Here is a 22,064-nt window from a genome sequence, read left to right as displayed (position 1 = left end):
GAGTAAAATGTTTGTAATAAAGCTATTACTAAATAGTATTATCTAGTGACCATCCTTGAAGAAACATTTCTGATTTTTTTGTGTGCTCTTTTTTGTGACATGCTAGACATTATTAATAGATGTGTTGCTAACTGCTCTCATTTACAGCCTGGGTTAAGTGCTGAAATCTTCGGGCTGTGTGTGTGGGGGGGATTTGGCAACCCTGCCTGCCCAGTGAGTAAACAGCACTGATGTTTGGTAAATGTGACTGAGTTTGTCCTTGTGGTTGTACTTAGAGCCTGGAAGGCCAAGTCCAACATTATGATGTCTTTGACACTCAAAAAACATTCTGTCCTCAGAGCTTCTTGCAAAACCTTCAAGGGGCCTGTGTTGTTTTGCAAGGTGTGCTAAAGGTTACCTGTACTAATGACAATCATGTTCACTCCTCCGTTCAGCAGGGCCCAAGTCCCCAGTGGAAGAGTTCCTGCTATGGCTAAAGCCTTATAAAAGCAGGCAGAGCCAGCAGCACTGCCAAGGGTACCCTCCTTTATGCAGGTTATATATATTAATACGTAATTCACAGAATTAAAACAAGTCCAAACCAACCCAAGTTTTTACTAAGCCTACTAGAACATAGAAATAGTAAATGAAGAGCAGCACTAATTGCCTAAAATATTAAGTGCATGATGTAAAGACAGCTGTAACCCTGGAAAGGAGTTAGTGAATCAAATCATGGTAGGAATAAATCCAGGAAACATCCTTCACTTAAGAATAATGAAAGAACAAATTCAGAATGCAGTTGCCATGCTGTTGGGAGAGTGAGAAACAAGAGTCTGCAGCCTAAACTAAGAAGTTAAGCCATTTTTATTTACACAGATTTTAACATATCTGATAGAACCAGGGCCTCTGTTTTGTAACTAGATTAGCTGATGTGAATCTGGCTGCATCTGTGTGGCATCACTGCAGTAAGTGGGATCCAAGTGGATGACTAATCGTGGCAGGGAATTGGGTTTCCAGACTGGGCTGTGAGGTGGTCAGGCAAATAGCTGTGTATAGATATACCCATGAGCAATCCTAGTCCATTCACTACACACTAAATGCAGACATATGACTGGTGAAATTTCCTTAATCTTTAGCAAAATTAAAGAAATCTATATATTAAAGCTCCAAAAATTAATATGAGAAGGAGTGAAATGTGCTTTTCCTGTATTGCTGTACAAGTTGGGGTATTTTGGGTAATTACATGTCCTATATGAAGTGACAGGCTGGAAGAAAATGAAATGTGTTTCAGAGGAAAATTTAATATAGAGTATACAATTTAACTTTTCCCTGGAAATTAAGAAAAGTAGAAGAGAAGAAAACAGAAATAGTTTCAGCCTAACCAGTGCTCATCTAGTTTGCATTCAGAGTCTTTCAGTAAATGCCACAATTAAAAACTCCTTCAGAACAAAATTGACACGATTTTGCTTATTACACAGATGGTGATGTCAGCTACATAACTTCATTTGTCATAGCATCTTATTACCCACTTGGAATTCTGAGCAATGGAAACAATTGAAATTGGAAGAGCAAAAAAAACCTCCTTGTGTTTCAATCAAGTGATGAGAAATCCACCAGATAAGCAGATGTTGCTCAGTTGTTTGTCAGTGTAATGCAAGTACCTAAATGATTTTATTTACAACCTAAGGCTTTCCTACCAGCTTATCATATCTGTGTTAGCTTCGCTTAATGAAAATAGCAAAACAGAGGGGTTTTTTTTCCCTAAACCCACATGTTGAGCTGAGAACTCCTACAATATTTTAGGAAAGTCGGGGCTGTCATTGTTGTCATCTAGACAAAAAGCAGGAGGATGGCGTTATTTTGTTACTGTGACATGTTTCTAAATGTACCTTGTGGATTCATATAACCATAGGATGGTATGTCTGCTGATGACTCATGCTGACTCACCCACTGAGCCAGAATTTACTGAGCCTTCTTCTGTGCCCACACACAGTGATATGATTTCCAGTCTGAGCGAATTCTTTAAAATTTAATTTAGTAGGCTTTAACTACAGAGACAGATACGCTTCTTCAATAGTTGCTTTAATTTGTTTTTGTGTCTTATTAAATGTGAGTTCAGATTATGTTTTGCAGAATCCTTTGAAATCAATTTTGAAAATAATGTGGATAAGTGCAGCTGTGCTTTCCAGAGATGAAGGTCTGTCTGCCAGCACTGGAGGTGGAAACATTGATAATCTACTGATGCCATGGACCTAAAGGCCTAACACATAATCACTGCCTCTCTGCTGTGGCTTTAGCAGCAGTGCGTGTGGGCCCCAACTATGGTAAGTCCCTAGGCTTAGGCAATGAATAATTCATTTTAAAAAGACAAATTGGCCTAATTCTGTTTTTATTTTTAAGACTGAAAACCATATATTGCCCCACTGGATTCAACAGAATTAAATGGTATAGAACTAGGTGTGAAATAAATTCTTTAAATGCTACTAGAGATGCCTTAAGAGTGATTTTACTTTTTCTGAAGTAATAGAAATTATATGGAAGATTTTATTGGGAACGTGATCAGTCAAATTATTTGTCTCTCTCCAAATTCTGGTCAAAATCTGCCATGGTGTTGCAGCCTGGAAAGTAATTCCTGTTGTTACAGTATAAGATGTAGTGACTGAGGAGACAACTACCCCAGTGAGATTCTCTATTGGAAACAAATAAAAGATTCTCTTCAATCTCACACTCTTTGATGAAGACTCCTATGTTTTGTTAAATCAGAATTTATGACAGTCTCATTTTCACTCCAGGATTCTTTACCCAGCACACAAGCTAAGGGAGAGGAAAAAATGCTTGGACTACTTCTGCATAATTTGCTTTTTAAACTGACAAATGACTAATGAATGTTCTAGCAACAGAAAATGAGATGCATGTATCCTCCCCCAGAATAAAAGTTATCAAATGCTTCAGTAAGTTAATTGAGGTCTCTAGACTTTTCTCCACATTTCCAATATTCTGAAAGAACAGTTGATGCCCCCAAGCCACATACCCTTGCCTCTTTCTGTGGGATTTTATGTCACTTCTCAAAAGTATGTCAGCTTTGACAGTGTTTTGGGGCCGTGTGTTTTACTTCTCTTGCTCCTGCAGTCAGTCAGGCATGATTCGTAATCTGCAAGAATTCGTCTATGATTCCATCTTCTCCTCTCTGGGGCTTACTAAATTGCTCTGTCCTCTAAATCTGAAAGTGCTGTAAGAGTGGACACTTCATCCCCCGTGGTTTCAGCTTCACTGACTTCCTTGTACTTTGAGTGTACAGTCCTTTGTTTTGCTTTTGGAGAACAAAACCCTCAGACTTTAAGTCTTTAGTCACACCTTCCTGCCCACATCACTGTTCACACAGGACCTTCTTGTAATGCTGTCACTAGAATTCAGAAGCTGTTGGGTTTGTCCTTTGAGTTAAATGTATTTGAAAATAAAATATAACTACTTTTTGGTCATTCAAACTTCAGTGATCATTAAGATTCTGTATATAATGGAGCATGGTACAAGGAGAACCACACAGCTGTATGACAAGGAATAGAAGTTGAAATCTGTGTTTCTCCCTGAGTCCCCACATGTTCTGGTCATTAACATTCCTTCTCTTGCTGTTGCACTGCCACTCACAGTCTCATTTAGTCTGAGACCATCCATGATTTCTATCAAACAAGCACAAAGGACTCAGCTGTGCTGTACTCCAGTGAGAGGGATGCTCTGTAGCAGAGCTGCCCACTTTTGACATGCTGCACCTTTCTCAAAATAAAGGAGAGGCCCACATACTGCACTCCATCCTTTGATGCAGGACATGGCAATTTCCTGGAAGTGCCATCATTACTGAATATATCCAACAGGTTGCTTGCAGCAAGTTTCCCTCGTAGAAGAGATGAGTGCCCAAGAAATATAGCATCTGAAAGTAGATTAGTATCTCCAAGTAATTCAGACACCTCACACTGGTCTTCTGCTTTCCAAGCAGTGCTACAGACCTGTGAGGAGAAAAGAGTGATTACTGGATTAATTGTTCTGACAGTAGCTCATTTCTAAAAGCCCTCTTTCTCAAGGGGCTCTGGTCCTTCCTGTGTTTTATTGCTGAGAGGGAAAGGACTTCTAGAAAGAATGGTAGAAGAATAAGGCTATTGCCAGTACCAGAGCAAGTCATCTTGCCTACAGCCTGTTCCAGAGAGCCACAGACTGAATAAATAAACTTAGAGATCACAGCCACTGGATGCCCCAGCCTTATTTGATGTCACTGCAATTACTATATCTTCCTTTCTTTTATTCCTGGCTTGCAAAAAATTAATGACAATGAGAAAGTGCTGGTAGTTGAAAAAAAGCAACATTTTTTTCAAGGAGTGAAAATTCCCAAGCCCCCTCTAGAACTGCAAATAAGCAGTTTATGATGTTTAAGCTAACACTGGCCTATCTTGGGTAAACATGCATGATTGCAAAACCTGTATCCAAAGGTCCCTCTCTAGCCAAATAAGCAGGCACTGAGATTTTCTGTACCTCTGTAGCTTATTCACTGCTAGCATCTAGTTTTAAGTACCACACTGTGATGTGGCAGTGCCAGCAGTGTGTTTGGCTGTGTCCACTGTGTACTTACCTCTGTGCTTATTACGCTTCAGCTGCCGAGCCTCCCTTAATTATTTTAATTTCAAACACTTTATGAAAAAGCTGACCTTATTAATGTGTCGGAGCTTTGTGCAGTAGCACTCTCTGGTTATTATGTTGGTATTCTTTCTTTTTCAGCTTTCAGAATTTTGCTGTTCTTAGACCCTTTTGAGATGGACTGTAATATTTACATTTTTTAGAGATGTCAGATGTTTAGAGATACTCACTTGGCTTCTGGCAGTCATACGCGCTGCAGTTCCCTGTGGCACTCTCATTTCACTGTCTTGGAGTTCCACCTGTTCTTCTGCCTCTCCCCTCCTTCCCTGGGATTTGTTGCATCCATGGCAGAGCTACAGCACTGTGTAACTTCCAAAAGATTTAATCTCAGTTGTGTGCCTGCAATTGTGCAATCTCATGTGTTCAATAAATGTCCCACTGGAAAGATTTCTCCCGTAGTGTAATGCTGACTTGCTGTTTCTTAAGAAATACCTTGGTTTTTCAAATTTCTCCCAGGTTATGAGTATCCTAAAGGTTTATGTACCAAGTAATTTATTTGAACATTATCCTTCTTTAGAAATATCATTCCTTGTGTTTGCCACTCTTACTTGAAATCACTGTTATAACCAAATAAAGCTCAATAAGGGGAAAAAACTATACTAGTAAAGCAAGGGTTAAGGTTCTGATTAAAACCTGGAAACAAACACACAAACAAAAAGCATAGAAATAAGAAAATCCAATTTCAATACCTACATTGTTCTGGCATTCACTCACAGCTTGCCTCCGGGAATCAAGGAGCCAGTACAGGATCAGGATCTACTTCTCCGCTGGGTTTCTGCCTGACCCCGCCCAAAGCATGAGGGACTTCCCGACTGTGAGAGAGGCTAAACCTCAGAGCATTTCTTTGGCCCATCTCCCTTCTCTTGCTTCCTTCAATTTAGAGGCAATTCCAATATATAGTATGGCGGTTTTCACCAACCAGAGTTGTTTAGGTGAATGCAAATGAAATCTGTTTTCTCTTGCCTCAAATGGAATAATCTCTGAGATGCAGTGATCCTTTGACACCCTGATTTCCAAACTTAGATTTATCTTCCTGCTTAGAAAGTCAGTTGAATTATAACTTGATTTGGGTCTCCATTTCCCAGGCAGTGTAACTTCTTTTATGAACTTTTTTTTCATGCCTTTTTAAGATCTCATAAATTACATATAATAAAACTATCAACTGTACATCAGACCCTAACCTCATAGCTTGTGAATAATGAATTGCTTTATTCATAGGGTTCAGACGTGAGATGCCACTAATAATGATGATCAGTTTAGGGTCTGGAGCATTTTCTCAAATAATTTCATTCCTCTTACTTCCTCATTTTATCATATCAGAAACTTTGCAACTATCACAGTAACTTCCAACTCTAATTCCCTTAGCCATAGTTAATTATAGATACCCTGGCAGTTGCAGAGTTATTTATTCCAGAGTTTCTTGATCATGAGCAGGCTAATCAGAGGTCTTCTGGGGGCCCCTTTACTTTCAGAAATACTGCTTTTAAAATGTCAAGTCCTATCATCAAGGCTTTGTTGGTTCCATTTAATTTTTGTACTGCAGAGTATAAAATTCATGAAACTGCTCATTTCTGCAAAGTGGAACATTCACATTTAAATTCTGATGTTCCCTTGTCACTAGTTTTTGATTATCTTAAAAAATTAGAAAATATTGTCTAATAGTTTGAAATACACTTATTTGGTTGGGGGATAGGTAGCCTGATAAAAAGATGTGCTTTACACATTTCTCTGATTTAGTTCTCTAGTTGGCCAAAAAGGCTTTCCCAGTATGCTTATAATAACTGAAAGTCCTTTAGTGGAGTGTGGAAACAGAGCTTGTAACATTCATTGTGCAGAGAGCCAACAAGACTGTTCTTATTTTATATTTTTCTCTCAGATAACTGTAACTACTAATTTATTTTTGTGTTTCAAAGACATCAGGAGATTTTATTTTTCCTTTGAGGGGAATCAGTCCTCTACTTCTTACCTGGCTTGTGCTCCTGCCAAGACTGGTGGCCCTCTGGCTTGAGCAGAGCTGTCCCCAAAGGCTGTGATCATGCTGCTGGTTTGTCTTTGCTGCAACAGGAGGGAGTCAGAGCTCGATACCTCAAAGGAAATAAACAGCACACTTCATGTTGACGCTGTTATTATGGCTGGCATATTTTGATCATCTCATTTTCTCTTTGATACTGATGTACAGTAAAGTGTGAACATTATCTTTAAGCTGCAGTCTGAGCTTTAAGTGCAGCGAAGGGCAGTGGATTTTCTCTTTGGCAGCAACACGAACAGCAGGAGCTCTGGAAATTGTAGTGGCAACAGCAGCTTCTGTTGTGACAGTTCTCTCATAGGTCACCATGGTGAGAATGTATCTGAGTGTTGGGTTTTTTTCCCTGTCCAGACACTAATATAATTTCTAGAATCCAGAATAGCTTATATAAATTATTACCCTTGTCATGAATTGTATTCATGTAGATAAGCTAGCAAGAAATACACACATTTTCATTCTTAGGAGGGATTTAATACCTAGACAAAGAATTTGACAATACTTTTTAAATCTTGAAATGGTTGTTTTGTGATATAGTTGGAAAAAACCCCCAAACACCATTAATTGAAAAAAAGGGTAATAAGCAACAACATGGAAGCTGGCCTACATTGTTTTGCTTTTCTTTGTGAAGATTCATTTTATGCTTATATGTTTTAAAATTAGAAGTGCTCATTTTTGAACTGTGGATACTACAAAACATAGGATGTACCTGGATTTTGCATGTGGAAAGCAGAGCTTGTTGTTCAGAGCCTAAAATTAAAATAGCTGTAATAACCTGACAGTGTCTGGCATGGGCAGTTTTGATGGTCAGGGGCAGCACCCATCAAACTGCCTTACAAAAAATGCAGAAAATTAATAATTAACTCTTTTTTTTTTTTTTTTTTTGAATGAGGGACTCCATTTGGAGTCAGTGTTATCCTTCCTGTCAATCCTACTCATTATCTTTACCTCCCAAGCTGGTGTGCAACCTGTTGATTTTACTGGGAGAGTTGGCTGTTGGCGACTCTTTAACTGAGTCACCACCGAGTTCACAACAGTCCCATCTGCAGCTCTGGGCCACTTCTTCTGGGGTTGTGTACCACTGGGATGGCTACCAACAGCACTGCTTAGCCATTGTAAGACTTAAGAGGAAGAGGCCCTTCCCTTGCCACAAGCTGAATTGTCTTGATTTCATTGATTGATTTCTTGCCACTTTCCCTTTCTACTTAAACTGGTATTCACCAGTTGCATGGATGTATAAATTACTTAACAGTTCAGCAGAACCTTCAGGAAAAGGTTCAGGGACCTACTGGACATGCATGAAATTTCTGTCAGAAGACCTTTTCCCCCCTTAGTCTTAAAAGAAAAAAAAAAAGCTTCTCAGGACCTGCTTTGTTCATAGTTAATGTTTCAAATGTGTATTAGGGCTTCACACTGCACAGTTTGGTTGCTGGTGTTTTTTCCCCTCAGAAGGATGGTGAGTCATATCTATTCCAGTTTAACAGTTCCTCTGATCTTAACAGAATGCCCTCAGCAGAAGCATCCTTGAATAATACAGACCACTCACATAGATCAGATTGCTTCTGCCTGATGTGTTGCCCCATTCCAGGCAGCTTTACTTACCCATGAGAACAGTGTGTGCTACAAGCCCCCGCTCTCACTGGGGTCCTCAAGCTGTTATTCTTCCTCAGCAATGGGGATAAAGAGAGATGACAGTGAATGGAAATGTGGGAAGGTATTTTTAAAGTGCCACTGATTTTATGTGGGAAGGTATTTTTAAAATGTCAGTGATTTTATGAAGCAACCTTCGCCACACTTTCCCAGGTAATTACTTCTCATAATTGTGGTAAGGAAAGGTAAAGTATTAACAGTATTGATAATTAACAGTAATGAATTAATTGAATTAATAGTAATGATAATTCCAAATTAATTAGGAAAATATCACAAAGATTAAATAGGAAACTGTTAACTTGTCATTAGATTACTATGGAATTGCATAGACAGTAAGATCTCAGTTAATATCTGCATATTTCAATGATAAACTCTTCAGGCTAATTTTTATTTTTACTCTCATGCTTACTTTTAAATTTTTATTAGAATGGTCTTAGCTATAAAACATGTCTATGCAGCATTTGAAAGATGTTTGAAAATTGAAGAGATATTATTACCAGAATTCATCTATTTTATGGAGCTTTTTTAGAAAAGCTTGTTAGGCAAACTTGATTGACTTCTTCAATAACATAAGCTTAAAAGATCCTAAGAACATAAATATTTTACTGTTGACATGCATTTGGACTATCTTAAAACATGCTAAGCTCTCTTAAAATACTTCAGTCAGAGGTAGAAAAAATAATCTAAAGTTCGGATAGTCAGTGAAGAACATACCAGGGCAATAATAAAGACGAAGACACATTAGGGATGGTGGATAAGAGTAGTCTAAGCAAAAAGTGGTATTCTAGCACCAAAGCAAAATGTTTAGCACTATTTTAGACTGGAGCAGGAGACATCTCAGCAGGAAGTTAACAAAACTAACACATCTGATCTGTGTCCTGTGCTACCTATAATACTGCATTGGGTTCTGGGCTTCCCAGTGGCAGAGAGGAAAAGTGTGAACACATGCTCACAAGTTACTGGGTTACCCAGGCAAATTATTCCTTATCAGCAAGGATGCTATGGCAGCCTATCATAGCTGAAATGAACAGGTTTTCCTTCGGCAGCTGGGTGAGCTGGGAGCACACACAGAGGCACACAGAGGCAGCTATTACAGCTTGTCCATGGCGTAGTAACTTATTAAGCCATGCTAAGTCATGGCTTAATTACAAACTGGCTTGACAGCTTGTGGCTGCCTGTCCCTACCCAATTTAACAACATGAACAAAGCTGAAATGAAGGCAACAGAAATAATCATGGCACATCAACCCCTTCAGTTTGTTACATCTCAAAGCCAGCTCATGGCTGTCTGTGTGCATCTCCGAATAAGTACTTCCACACTGCCAATTAAGTGCCTGTGTGAAGGCACTTAACCTGTTGCCCAGCCACGCTTAAGACTGCATTTGTCATTCTAATGCTGAAGCTGAATGACATTTCATATCATGCTGTGATAAACTACCATATTCTGTCCTTCTTTGTCATCTTTTTGAAGTGATGAGCTCCCAGCCGCTAGAGGAAATTTCTGATACTAAAATCTTGCTTTTATACTCTTGAGGTTAACTGCATTTCTATTTCTCCATCAGTTTAAATGCATGTGGTTTCCTAGTTTTCCTTACTGTTGGTACTCCAAAGCACTGGGTCATTTACAAATTTTTTCCCCACCACTTCCTTGTATCAGTGTCATTAAGGAAAATATCTAATAGGTTTAAGCCCAAAACTTATCCTGGGCACTGGAGGTGTGTGGGGGTTATGATGGTAGGAAGAAAAGAGAAAAACCTTTACTCAGACACCTCATTTCTGATCTTTAGATTTTGCTTTAACCTCTGTGGATGGTTCATTGCCTCCATTAGTCTCTGGTACTGCTCTGCTAATTCCTGCCATCTCCTCCTTTATCTAGAAGTTGAACGATATTATCAAAGGAAGATCTTAGGTTAATCTGGTAAGGCCCACATTTAGCAAACAAACATTATACTTTCTCATTTCCTGATATACTTACTTTAAAAAGCTTACTATCAGGCAAGTGATTTCATTTGACACGATTTTCTGACTTCTGGAATGGGCATTTTCTGTTCTTTCTGCCCAGAAGCTGCAAACTTAGGTTTTTTTTTCATCTTGTATTTAATACTAGTAATTTCCTTTCCCTCCTAGCTATTAGCCATTCTGCCCTCCAACCCCATGTTCAAGACCACTGTCTTTACTGAAAATTGAGGCAAAAATACGCATTTAGTTTTAGAATCAGATGTAGACTATTTCTAAACTCCACTTCTTCCTCAACGGAAAGCAATATCGCTTCCTTCTTACTCCATTATGTCACAGCTGGATAACATCATCTTGTTTTTTTCAAATGCCATATACCATAAATCAACCTGATTTTCCAGATAAATTCTCCCTTCATTCTCTCACTTACTAATGTTTGAGATCCTTCCCAAACCAAACCTTTTTTCTGTTTCATGCTCTCCACTTGTAATTCTTACCCTTTTCTTGATGCCACCTCTTTTCCACTTATGCCTTGAAGCTTCTACCTCAAAACCATTTTGTCTTCTGTGAGATACAGGATCCCAGTCATTTGGTTTCAAGGTAGCTAAGACTTCTTCCATGCTCAAGTTTTCATTATACAAGATGATTTTACTGCCAGGTCCCTTAATTTATCAAGTTTGCCTTTCTGAAGTTGAGAATGTTCTGTTTTCTTTCACCCCTACCTTTCATCACACAAGTTGTGGTCACTGACTCCAGGGTTATTATTTACCATCAGGCCTTTGAGGGCATATTCTGAAGCACCCAAAAGCATTCTTTTCACAAGCTCAGTGACAGTTTGGAGGGGAATTTAATTTACTACCACAGCCAGAATGTCTGACCCCAACTATGAGTAGCATGTATTCCCCAAATTATTAAATGAGAATTTGAAATATGACTGACTATTTCTTTGAACCAAGCAGTACAATCTCTTCAACAATACGGAGTTTTCCAACTACCTCCAAACTTTCCACCTAGGGTCTGGAATTATCTCAGGGCCCTCTTCTCTCAGTAAAATCTGCAACTATCTTTTCCAAAAATATATTGGAACTAAATTTTGAGTTATTTTATTATATATTTACCTTCTATTTGCAAAACATCACTTCTTAAATGTAGAATATTACTATACACCTTTATTTTTACTTCTGTGTTTGCTCAACCACAAATTTCCTCTAATCCACATGTTCTGGTTAGGAATTGAGTTTTATCACAAGGAGAGTGTCCTGAACTTTTTTCTAAAATTCCTCCTTTTTTTCCCCCCAAAGTACTGGAAGTAGTATATCCACTTTTCAATTATTTCATTTTGACACAGTAATATTACTTTTTTGCCTTTGTCTGTATCTGTCCCTTTTTCTTTCCTACCCATCCTACACACTCTATTCCTCATTGCTGTATTAACATTTAGTCTTCCTCTTGTTGAACAAAACCAAGGCAAAATATTGCATGAATCTTTCAAAATTTTCTCTGTTCATTTCTTAATGTGAAGATGACCTTATTATCTGTGGTGATTTCCTTCCTTTCTTCACAGATGGTGTAATCTAGAAGGGGTACACAGGCAAGTGAAGAACTAACTACTGTTTTTTAGTGAATTAGTTTCTATGGGAAGTTTACTCAGCTGAAAATGAAAGAGTTTGTTTGCTTTGCAGATAAAAAAGTAACCATGTACCACGAATATTGTTAGTGTCTGAGAATGCCTTCTTGTGAAACCAGAGCAGTCACAATTTTTCAAACTAGTATGAAGGCCAGTTAAAACACTAGGAGTATACATGCTTCAGAGAGCTAGCTTTCAAAAAACTGAGGTAAAAGGTGAGAAAATTACATGAAAACACTATCAGATCAAGTACCTACCCAAAGGTAGATACTTGGCAGGACCTGGTTTATAGCTCATTAATTTGAACATTAAACATTTAATTATTGAGATCTGTCAACAGCTACAGCTAAAAGGACAAATCTCCTCACCAATAACTGTAGAACATTAAAAAACGGGAATTTTAAAAACCCTGTAGAAGAACTCACCTTCATTCCTCTTTAGTGCAGTATCAAAGCTGTTTGCAAATTGCCTTTTTCCCGTACTATTTCCCATTTGTTACCATTTCTGCAGCTCATATTTTCATCACCACTAAGAATAAAATGGGCATTGCATGTTTTAAAACACACCGACTCTTTCAGGCATGCACACATCACCACTGATCCAACACACGAGTATTCCCACAAATATCCTGCCATGGTAATCGTAAAGGAAGCTTTACTGGAGCCAGCCATGAAATGGCACAAAATCCCTGGATTAGCCATTAACTCCACATTGCCACATACAAACCATTATTTCACCTACTTATTACTTCACTGCCCGCCCCTGCTGCCTGTCACTGCTGCTTGCTTCTTGCCACACACGCCTCTTGAGCAATGCCAGCGTTGAGTTTTACCCCACAGAAACCAGCCAGATATGCACATTTTCTACTGATTAGGAATGTGCTGTTTATACTGGGTTATGGATTCGGGTGCACAGTGTAGATTTTCAGTTAATCTCTAACATTTAAGCAAGTCATGTTTGAAAAGCAGGAGGGGCTATCACTTATTACTTTAGAGAAAATGTAGGGTAATATTTATTATTTTGGGAAGTCCATTCTTCCCAAAGAATTGTGAAGGTTGTACAGCTAGTGGGATGAAATGGAAAGCAAGTATTTAATTTTTTCCAAGTTTGTTATAAAACCATATATGAAATTAGAGCTGAGGGTGAAAAGAAGGGGATAAGAACCCCTGTAAAACCCAGAAGCAAGGAGAAAGGCAGGGTCAGAAGGTTTGAATGACAACTGAAAGCCTAATTTGTGATTTCTTGCATTATTTCTGTACATTTTTTTTAGTTGTCACTGGGGGAAGAGTGGCTGCTACAGTAAATTAGAGGGAAGAGTCAGTAGTAGCTGAGTATACAAGTACATACTGAGCAAAATTAACTAATGCTACCCAGGGTATCTCTTTGGCGGATGCCCAAGAAGCAAAGTAGAGGATGCAAACAGGGACCTGATAAAATTACAGCCCGGTTCCATGCCTGCTGAAATCTGTACAGAATATAGCATTATTTGAAAGAGTGAATCTCTTGAAATAAAAACAGTTTCAAAAATCCAAGAAATATCTAGGCTAAATAAATTTTGCATTCATCAACCCTAAGATCCAGCATTTTTTTAGCCAGATTTGTCATTGCTTTAATAATACATGAATTATATTTAAATGACTATGAGATATAAGCCTGAGGAAATGAAGAAAAAAAAAGAAAAAGATCCCTAACTCTATAAAAGTATCTTGAGTCCCAGATCATGTGGACACTGCAAAGTTAACTAGGTTGATTGGCAGCTGGGCCTGGGCACTCAAATTAGCTTGTCTGTGAGCAAGTTTTCTATGACAGAAGGGTAACCGCAGTCTCAGCATTCTGGCTCTTTCTGAACGGGCTCACGAGTGCCTGTGCTGAGGCAATCTGGGTTTCGTTCTCATTCAGCTCTATCAGCTGGTAGGGAGCTGTGGGAAGCAGCACTGGCACACAGGGATGAACTATCCCATCTCCTCGCTGTGGAGCAGATGCATTTGAACCCACAGAAAGCGAAGCTTCGGCTCTTAGAGCCGTGGCTGCATCAGTCACCTGAGCGAAAAAGCACCCTCAGAGCTCTGTGCAAGGATTTTCTAACCTTGAAAAGTGAGTGCTGGTGCGATGACCTCGGAGGTAAAAGCTGCATGGTATTTTCTGCACTGTGGACATAACTCCAGAGGCCCTGGAAAAATAATCCCATCGTGTGCCTATGTGGAAGACTGGGAGAGAATTTCAATTCCAGAAAGAAAAGCTCCCATCTTTTTCAGAGTCAGTTCCTTTTGTAAACACTGCAGAATATAAATAGGAGAATAAATAAAAATGCTGTACGCAACAAACAGTGTTTCAAGCCGTGGTCTCAAGTCCTGCATGTGATGGATGTTCACCCACGCCTATGTGAATGTGTGTGGGGAGGAAACACCTCAGCGTAAGGCAAGGGACGAGGGCATCAGCCAACTATGGTGTGGGAATTGGTGTGCCATTTCCACAGCACGTTAAAGTCTGGGTTCTCGGGAGTGTGAGGCAAGGATATCCAGCTTCCCAGGAAAGCCTGTGGGATATGACTGTAGCAGCTGAACTACAGAGCTGCTACGGAGGGGCAGGAGCGGGTGCCTCTCCAGCGAGGTGAACCGCAGCTGGCTTCAGCCAGCCATCGACTGGGAAAGGTGGGAATAGCACGGGATTACGAGGGATCAGACAGATTTTCATGTTCTTTCCTGAACAAACAGTTTTGGTTTGGGGCAAGAAAGAGGCCGAAGGGCAGGCGGGCCCTCGGGGTGTTCATTACGGCCTCCCGCGGCGAGGCTGTCGCTGCAGCCGGGCCGGGAGCAGCTGCCCATTCCTGCCTTCCCACCTGCCGTGACTCAGGGCTAGCGGGAGATTTAGGGGTGACCTTATCACCTTCTAGCGCAGTGAAAGGAGGCTGTGGGGATCGGCCTCTTCTCCCGGGCAAGGAGTGACAGGACGAGAGGAAAGATCCCCAAGCTTTGCCAGGGCAGGTTTAGGCTGGGCATCAGGAAGAATTTATCCACAGAAAGGGAGATTAGACATTGGAATGTCATTGACATTGGGGGCTGCTCAGGGCAGTGGTGGAGTCACCATCCCTGGATATGTTTGAGGGAACATGGATGTGCCACTCGGTGCCATGGTCTCGTTGCGTGGTGGTATTTGGTCACGGGCTGGTCTCGATGAACTCAAGTCTTCCAGCCTAATCGATTCTGTGATTCAATGATTCTACTCTTCAGCAGGGCTCGGTGGGGTACCAAGGGCGAGACGCCTCACTCGGCCCCTCCGTGCCCTGAGCCGGGACACGGCGCTGGAGCCCCGCGGGCAGACCGCAGAGGACCCAGACACGTCCAGCCTCGCTCTTTGGTGCGGTAACACCAGCAGCCCCGGCATCCCTGACCGGCGCCGGCAGCAGCCCCAGCTCCCGCCGGCCGGGCCGTTCGAGGAGCAGCGGCTCCCGCCCCCCTCGGGAGGGACACCTGCCCCCACGCGCCCTGATTGGCTGGCGGTGATGTAATCGCGCGCACATACGGGTACTCCCCACTGCCCCCCGTGGGGCACGGGGGAGGTCGCGCGCCTCTCGCCCGCCCCGCGACCAATCGCCGTGCGGAGCGGCTCGGCGCGCGGTCAGGGCCGCTCTCCGCTGCCCCGCCGGCCGAGCTTGATTGGCAGGGGAGGCGGCCAATCAGGAGAAGACACCCGCGGGTCGGCTCACGCCCCCTTGGCGAAGCGGCGGCCAGGGCGAAAGAGGCTGCGTGAGTGGCGGCGCTGGGAGCCAATGGCCTGCAGGCAAACCGCGCCTCCGGGAGGGAGGGGATGTGGCGGCGGGAGGGAGGCTGGGAGGGGCGAGGGCGCTCGCTGACAGCCGCTTCCGTCAGACCTGCCCGGGGCTGCGAGGCCGGGGAAAAAAATGTGCGGAGAACGACGGAGTCCGTGCGCTGTCGTCTTGATTGACGAGAGCCGCAGCCAATAGTTACCAAAGCAGAAGGGAGAGACCCAATCAGAGAAAAGCTTTCGGGCGGGGCCTGCGTGTGAGCGGCGAACGCATCTACCAATGACAGCGAGGAAGGGCTGTGCCGACGGGGCCGACGGCCAATGGGCGGCGGAACGGGGCGGGCGGGGTGAGCTTGGCCCCGCCCGGCTCTCCCGAGCGCGGTGACGCGGGCGGGGGGACGGTGGCTCCAACATGTCCGCGCTGCTGGCGGCGCTCCGAGTGCGCGACCGGGCGGCGGCGGCGGCCGGCGGCGGCCAGCGCGGGGCGGCGCGCGCCTGAGCCCAAGCCAGCACCGCCCGCACCCGCGCCGGGCCCCGCAGCGCCGCCGGGCGCCGGGGGACGCGGGGCACGCAGGTAGAGAGAGCGGCCGGGGCAGAGCGGGGGAAGGGGCTGAGCGGGCGGGCCGCGGCGCCGGTGGGGGCAGCGAACGCGGCGTGCGGCGGGTGCGCCCCGGGGAGCGAGCGGGCGCCGCGAGGCCCGGCCTCCGCCTTCCTCCCGCCGGGGAGAAGAGAGGGCCGGGGCCGCGCTGCCACGGCCCAAGGCCCCGCTCGGCCCTGGGGCCGGGGAGCCGGCGGGCCCGGCCGCCCGTGGGTGGCACCGGGGAAGGCGCCGGAGGTGTCCGGCGTGTGGCGGCGGCTGCGGCCGGAGCCGGGCCGGGGGGCCGGGCCGCGCACGTGCATCGGCCGAGCCCTGGGGAGTGTCGGGCCGGGCCCGTGGCACCGACGGGCTGTGCGGGTGGGGGAAGGTGCGAGCGGCGGGCACGGCCCCGGTGTCGGGGGGAGAAGCTGCCGTAAGGCCTGGGTGTTTGTGACGAACCGGGGTGAAATCCCCGGCAGATGGGCAGTGCCTGGGAGTGTTTAGAAGAAAGCAGTTGAAGGCAGTTCTTGCTCGTAGTTCGAAGCTTGCTGGTTGTGCGAACCCAATGGATATGCTTTTACTATAATTTGCAATAATACCTCTCTCGGAAGGAGGGAGTCATTTTGATGAGTTGAGTTGGAGGCAGCTAGAAAAATCTGTACCTGTCTTGTTTTGTGTGCTACGGTAGGTTGAGGGCTATGTTTATACCGTGGGGATGCAGGTGGTGAGTGAAACCGCATGTGTTTGGGAGTAGTGGTACAGGAAGACCTGTGGATTTAGGAGTAATGGGTAAACAGCCTTCTGTGTGTTGTGAGAAGTAAGGTGGTAAGTTGGCAGGCATCTAAAGGCTGTGGAGGAGGGAAGCTTTGGGTGGTAGGGGAGCCTGTGTACGAGTTACAGGCACAGTGGTAACAGGTTGCTACAGGGTTCTGAACTTGTTTTGTTTCGTGGCCAGTGTGGTTAGGCTTAATGTGCGAGACCTTCGTGTGTAATATGAGCTGGTATGTGGACAGCAAGTCATGCGTGTTCCTACTGCTGTGCTTTGGTTTGTCTGCTGCTCACACTGGGAGCTGAGAGAGATGCCCGGCTGTCACCAGCTCGGTGAGCTCTGCTGTGTGGAGATGGGCTAGAGCATCAAGCAACGTGGTCTGTGTCCTGGGGACTTGAGGGGTACTGTGAGTTGATGTTTCACCTGTACTGAAATGGAAATTTGTTGTTTGGCCCATGGAATACGAATGGGAAAACATATAGCAGATGCCCCATGTTGGGATCGTGATAGCACTTTTTGGAGAAAAGTCTGTGCATATGCTGGGGAGCTATAGAACTGTAGTTACATATGTTTTTGACAGGTATCAGGCACGCTCAATTTCTGGCTACTAGGTCATCAACACTGTCTTCTTGTAGGTACTTTCAAGGATGACTGTGGACTATAGGAAAGTAAGGGGGCTTGGGTGGATATTTGGATACGGTTGAAAACAGGGAGAAGGGTGAATTTGTATACAGGGTGAAGATTATGTTAGGCTATGTATACACGTGTGTATCAGGGGAATGGTATTTGTGCAATAGGGAAACTGGAGTTTTCCTATTGCTGAGTTAGTTAGTCTGTGCATAGAGAGGAGGCAGGCGTTTTTGGCTGAGGCTACGAAAAGTTGAAATGGCATGGGGGAGGGATGATGAACTGGCTCCAGGGTCCTGTACAGGTTGGAGGCTGTGGGGATTCTTTGCTGCTCGTAGTATGGAGAGAAGTATTTCACAGTTATGACACCTGGTGAAAATGAAAAAAGTGAATTCCAATGATGATGTATTTTAGTAATGTCATGACTATTACTGGATTAAAGGAGGTTACATGACAGTCAAGAGGTTTCTGGTAAAGTGCTTTTTTGTTTGTTTATTATGTTTTGTTTGTTTCACTGGATAAATTGACCATTAACTTCAAGGGTAAACTTTTGCTGAAACTAGCTCTCATAATGGTGTTGACAGGTCAGCAGCTAACTAAAAGCACTTAATATGGTATAGATAGACAAGGTCCTCTGTGTGTGTGAGCGCAGGGACTCTAGTACATCCATTATAGGTATTTATTACATGCAATTTCTATACCTTAACTGAGTTTGCATATCCAGAATGTATGAAATCTTCTGCACTGGATGTATACTTGTGTTTGAGAGAGGGTTAGTGCATCAACACTTGAGGGTCAGAGATTTGTGAAGAGATGATCCATTTAGAATGGAAAGCTGCTTGGATCAGTTGGAAATGAAGAGTAATTACATGTGTGTATCCCATGTTCTGCAGGTTTGGGATAGAATGTTCTATTTGTCTGTGTAGCCCCTCATCTGTTGTTCTGATATTTAGATATTTGTTCTGATATTTAGAGGAGGCTGTTACATAGGGCAGTGATCTAATTAAGGCACACAACATCAGGATGAGGGAAATGTAATTAACGTAGTATGGAGAGGGCTGCGCAGAGGGTGCTGAGAACCCATTTTTCTTTTATAGTGGTAGCCATGAGGTGATCAGTTAGTGACGTAAGGAATGAGAGAAAGGAATGAGTTGTCCTGTAGTTATCCTGGACAATCCAGTTCTCTTCTTGTCCTGGTGTGCACTGGTCTTTTAAACTTCTCCAGTGATAACCACCAATGTGTGCTTCTGACTTAGTAAACTTATCTCAAGAAATAAAAACCTATTACAATTGAAATTCAGGCCTGTGAAATCTGTGTGTTGAACAATTGTTTCACGTGCTTACTGTCAAAAACTACTGCTCTCAGGGGTCCAGTGGAGAGTTGAGAGGATTTCTTACTTCACTGTGTTGCTTCCATATTACAGAAGGGAAAGGCACTAAAATATGCTCTTAGTAGTGGATGCAAAAACCTCTGTTTATGAAGTATTTGCTCCTCTTTGGAGCAAATCTTATTTAGATTGCAGCAGGAGATGGGAATGTGCATAGAGCAGTGTTTGGTGAGTACTGAATGTCCTCCTTAAATGGAGCAAACTGCAGCACACCTTGCTGAGTGCTGCCATAAGTGTTCGGTGGGGTGGGGTAGGGTGGGCTTGGCTTGTTGATGTGGTTTCTGTTCCTTGGTTTGGTCTTGTTTGGTTTTTTTTTAATTATTATTTCTTTTTAAAAAACGCCACTAAAAATGGAAATTGATCATTTGGCAGTGCCTTGCATCATCAGTCCAGTAGGAATGCTTGAAGCTGCCATATAGGTCTACTGCTGCAGCTTAGGAAGTGGGAAATGGCTGTTCTTTTCCAGTCAGCACTGGAAGATAATTAGCTAATCACTGGTTTTTACAAGCATCATCTCTTCCAAGCGAATGGGAAAGCCTTGGTGAAAGAATGAGTTGAGACACCATGTTTGGACTGTGAAGAGTGATTACTGCAACAGGCCATGCATATCTTTGTGTCCATAGTTGTTGAGTTTTTGTTTTTTTTCCCTAGTATTGATTCTTTCTGTCCACTACCTTAATCAAATATGTTGTCTTTGGTTTGGGGTTTGGTTTTTTTTAGTTCTTGTCACTTGTCCCCTGATTTCTGAATTCAGTGCTGCACTTCCCTGTGAAAAAGAAGCATTCTTCAGATCTTGGGCCTTTTAGCAACTGAAGTGATTCAATCTGAGTATTGTTCTTCTCAGTAAATTGGAGTAGAGCAGTGGTGATTTCTCTGGAAAACTGTTGAAATCAAAACTTTTGCTGTCTTGGTTCCTTCCTTATGTATTACTTTTTTAATTCTGTGCTTCGGTTTATGCTTGATGGTTTTCATGATCTGGCTTACAGCTGTACAGGGTGTGAATTGTGACTTCTTTCTCACTGTGTTAGCAGTGTGAATGCAGCATAAATGTTTTATGCATCTTAGCGGGGTCAGGTTTAGCCCCAACCTCCAGTGTATCTGCTATACATAAAATGTTTGGGAATTTAATGTCAAAATCTGGACCAGTAATTGCAGCTTCTTAATTAAAGAAAAAAAAAAGGCACCCAAATAGAATGACCTCTGACTAGAGAAGCTCAGAAAAGAGAAACTGAAAGATGATCCCTGATGTAAGAACAAGGATGCAGAGTTTCCAGAAAGATTATCAGTACTGCTTTTACTTAACAAACAACTTTGAAAACTCCTTGGCTGTTTGGATGATGTCTTTTAGCCTTAGACAGATGTCTAGTGTGGGAAACTTTGTTCAAACTGCTTATAATTTGCTTAAGCCTTGTACAAATTTATATTTGTATGATATGATAAAGTCAGATAAATATTTGGAAGAGTTCATCACTCCAGAAGAAGACGGGTCTGAAAATCTTCATGAGATGGTAAGAAATTACTGAGCTGGGGCAACTCATCTCTAGTTTCTTGAGATGAGCAGTTCAGTTCATCTCAGTTTCTTGAGACTTTAGTGGCATGTTGAAACATAATGGTTGCCAGTGAGTGGTTAAATTAGTCTTCTGGCTCCTGGAAAACCCTGTGTTGGGAGGGAAAGCACAAAGATGTTTTAATGATGAATGATGACAGAAGGGAAGACTCATTGTCTTAGCAGACAGCAGCCTTACTTATAATTTTGAAGGAAATTACTCAGGCCCAGGTATTTTTGTTCTGCTGTGAAAAATGTTATCCATCACTCTTTTTTTCCCTGTGCACCATTAGTTTCTCATTAACATTACTTCAGTGTGTCATTTTATGATGTCACTACATTACTATCTCCTGGCATGGGTTCTCTTCATCTTTGATAGGAAATAACTTTATTCATTGAGTTTTCTTTTAAACAAGTAGTACAACTAGATGCTTTATTCTGTTTTCACAAGAGTTAACATGAAACAGATAAGAAGAACATCGCTTAAGGATGTTTCAGAGTGGGCTGCTGGGGAGTTTAAGATGGCTCTTTAGTGACTATGGTAATGGCATGTCAATAACCACAAACTTCCAGTTAAATCACAAAGGAAAGTGTCATTCGTTCTTTGCTGTTTTCATGGGATTAGTGTGTTAACAGAAAATGTCATCTTCAATAATCCTACTTTTGTGTCTGTACCCCAGTGTAGGAACTTGACCTTTACTGCATGTAGAGCAAATGTGGCCCTGCATGGTTAGCATATGAATAAATTGTTTTTATCAAGGAGGTAATGAAGTAAGAAGATAAGGATTTTTTGAGCAGAGGAGGTAGCATGTTATTGTAAGTTTTTCATGCAGTATTGCTTTGGCCTGTTCTCACCAGCTTGTTGGTCCTGCTAAAGGCAGGTATATGTTTGAAACTCATTATCTTCTGTTTAAAATTTTATAGAAGAATAAAAATTGGTAACCAGAGAGAACATCACAGTGATGGAACTATTTGTAAAGAACTGATGTTTTGATTATTCAAGTGAAACAATGAATATGTTGGTCAGCTTATTCAAAAAGAAAAAACCCCTCTGTTCTGAGTGGCTTTGTTGGTTAAGCTGATGTGCAAGTCATAAAAAGCATAAAAAGTGCATGCTGCTCTTCCTTTCCTATCACCACCTCCAGTGGAACCTTTGATTAAGTTGAGTTTTCAATATTATTTGAAAAGTTTTATAAAACAGTAATTGTAGGTGATGCGTGAAGTATGTAGATCTTGGGTGCGTTGTTTTTTTCTTTATTCAGAAAGCTTTTATAGAGTATCCCACTACCTTTTGAAACTCCTAACGTGTGGAGGGGTGAAAACAATAGCAGATGAGTGGTGATACACTGCTGCTGTCATTACTCCAGAAAAAGGAGCACCCAGTGCAGTCCTCCTTTTTAGGGCTTTTGAGGTGCACGTTGGCAGCTTAAGTCTGTGGGTTTACTTCCTGCTGCTTGAGGCGGTCATAAATGAAT

General features: G+C 42.6%; 1 protein-coding gene and 1 long non-coding RNA gene across 5 annotated transcripts in view; one reads left to right on the top strand and one right to left on the bottom strand.

Annotated features, from left to right (window-relative positions):
* Window positions 1–827: 827 nt before the first annotated feature.
* Window positions 828–12,587, bottom strand: LOC130251669 (uncharacterized). The gene is made up of 5 exons (XR_008840197.1): window positions 12,343–12,587; window positions 8,288–8,346; window positions 6,629–6,747; window positions 4,833–4,971; window positions 828–3,980 (listed from the first exon to the last, which is right to left on the bottom strand). It is a non-coding gene; the product is annotated as an uncharacterized LOC130251669 (long non-coding RNA).
* A 2,875-nt stretch (window positions 12,588–15,462) lies between these two features.
* The window catches only part of PPM1B (protein phosphatase, Mg2+/Mn2+ dependent 1B), a 59,616-nt gene continuing 53,014 nt past the window's right edge, over window positions 15,463–22,064 (top strand). For 2 of the 4 annotated variants that reach the window (XM_056488792.1, XM_056488790.1), the window contains exon 1: window positions 16,165–16,256. The gene's annotated coding sequence lies outside the window, so the exon portion shown is untranslated. Of the gene's footprint in view, window positions 15,664–16,164; window positions 16,257–22,064 lie in introns of those variants that run through there. The other 2 variants (XM_056488793.1, XM_056488791.1) reach the window with 2 other exon arrangements.

Source organism: Oenanthe melanoleuca, chromosome 3 (genome assembly GCF_029582105.1).
Source record: "Oenanthe melanoleuca isolate GR-GAL-2019-014 chromosome 3, OMel1.0, whole genome shotgun sequence".
Taxonomy (NCBI): domain Eukaryota; kingdom Metazoa; phylum Chordata; class Aves; order Passeriformes; family Muscicapidae; genus Oenanthe; species Oenanthe melanoleuca.
Note: the sequence above shows the minus strand (reverse complement) of the source record. Positions and strands in the feature narration are given on the sequence as shown.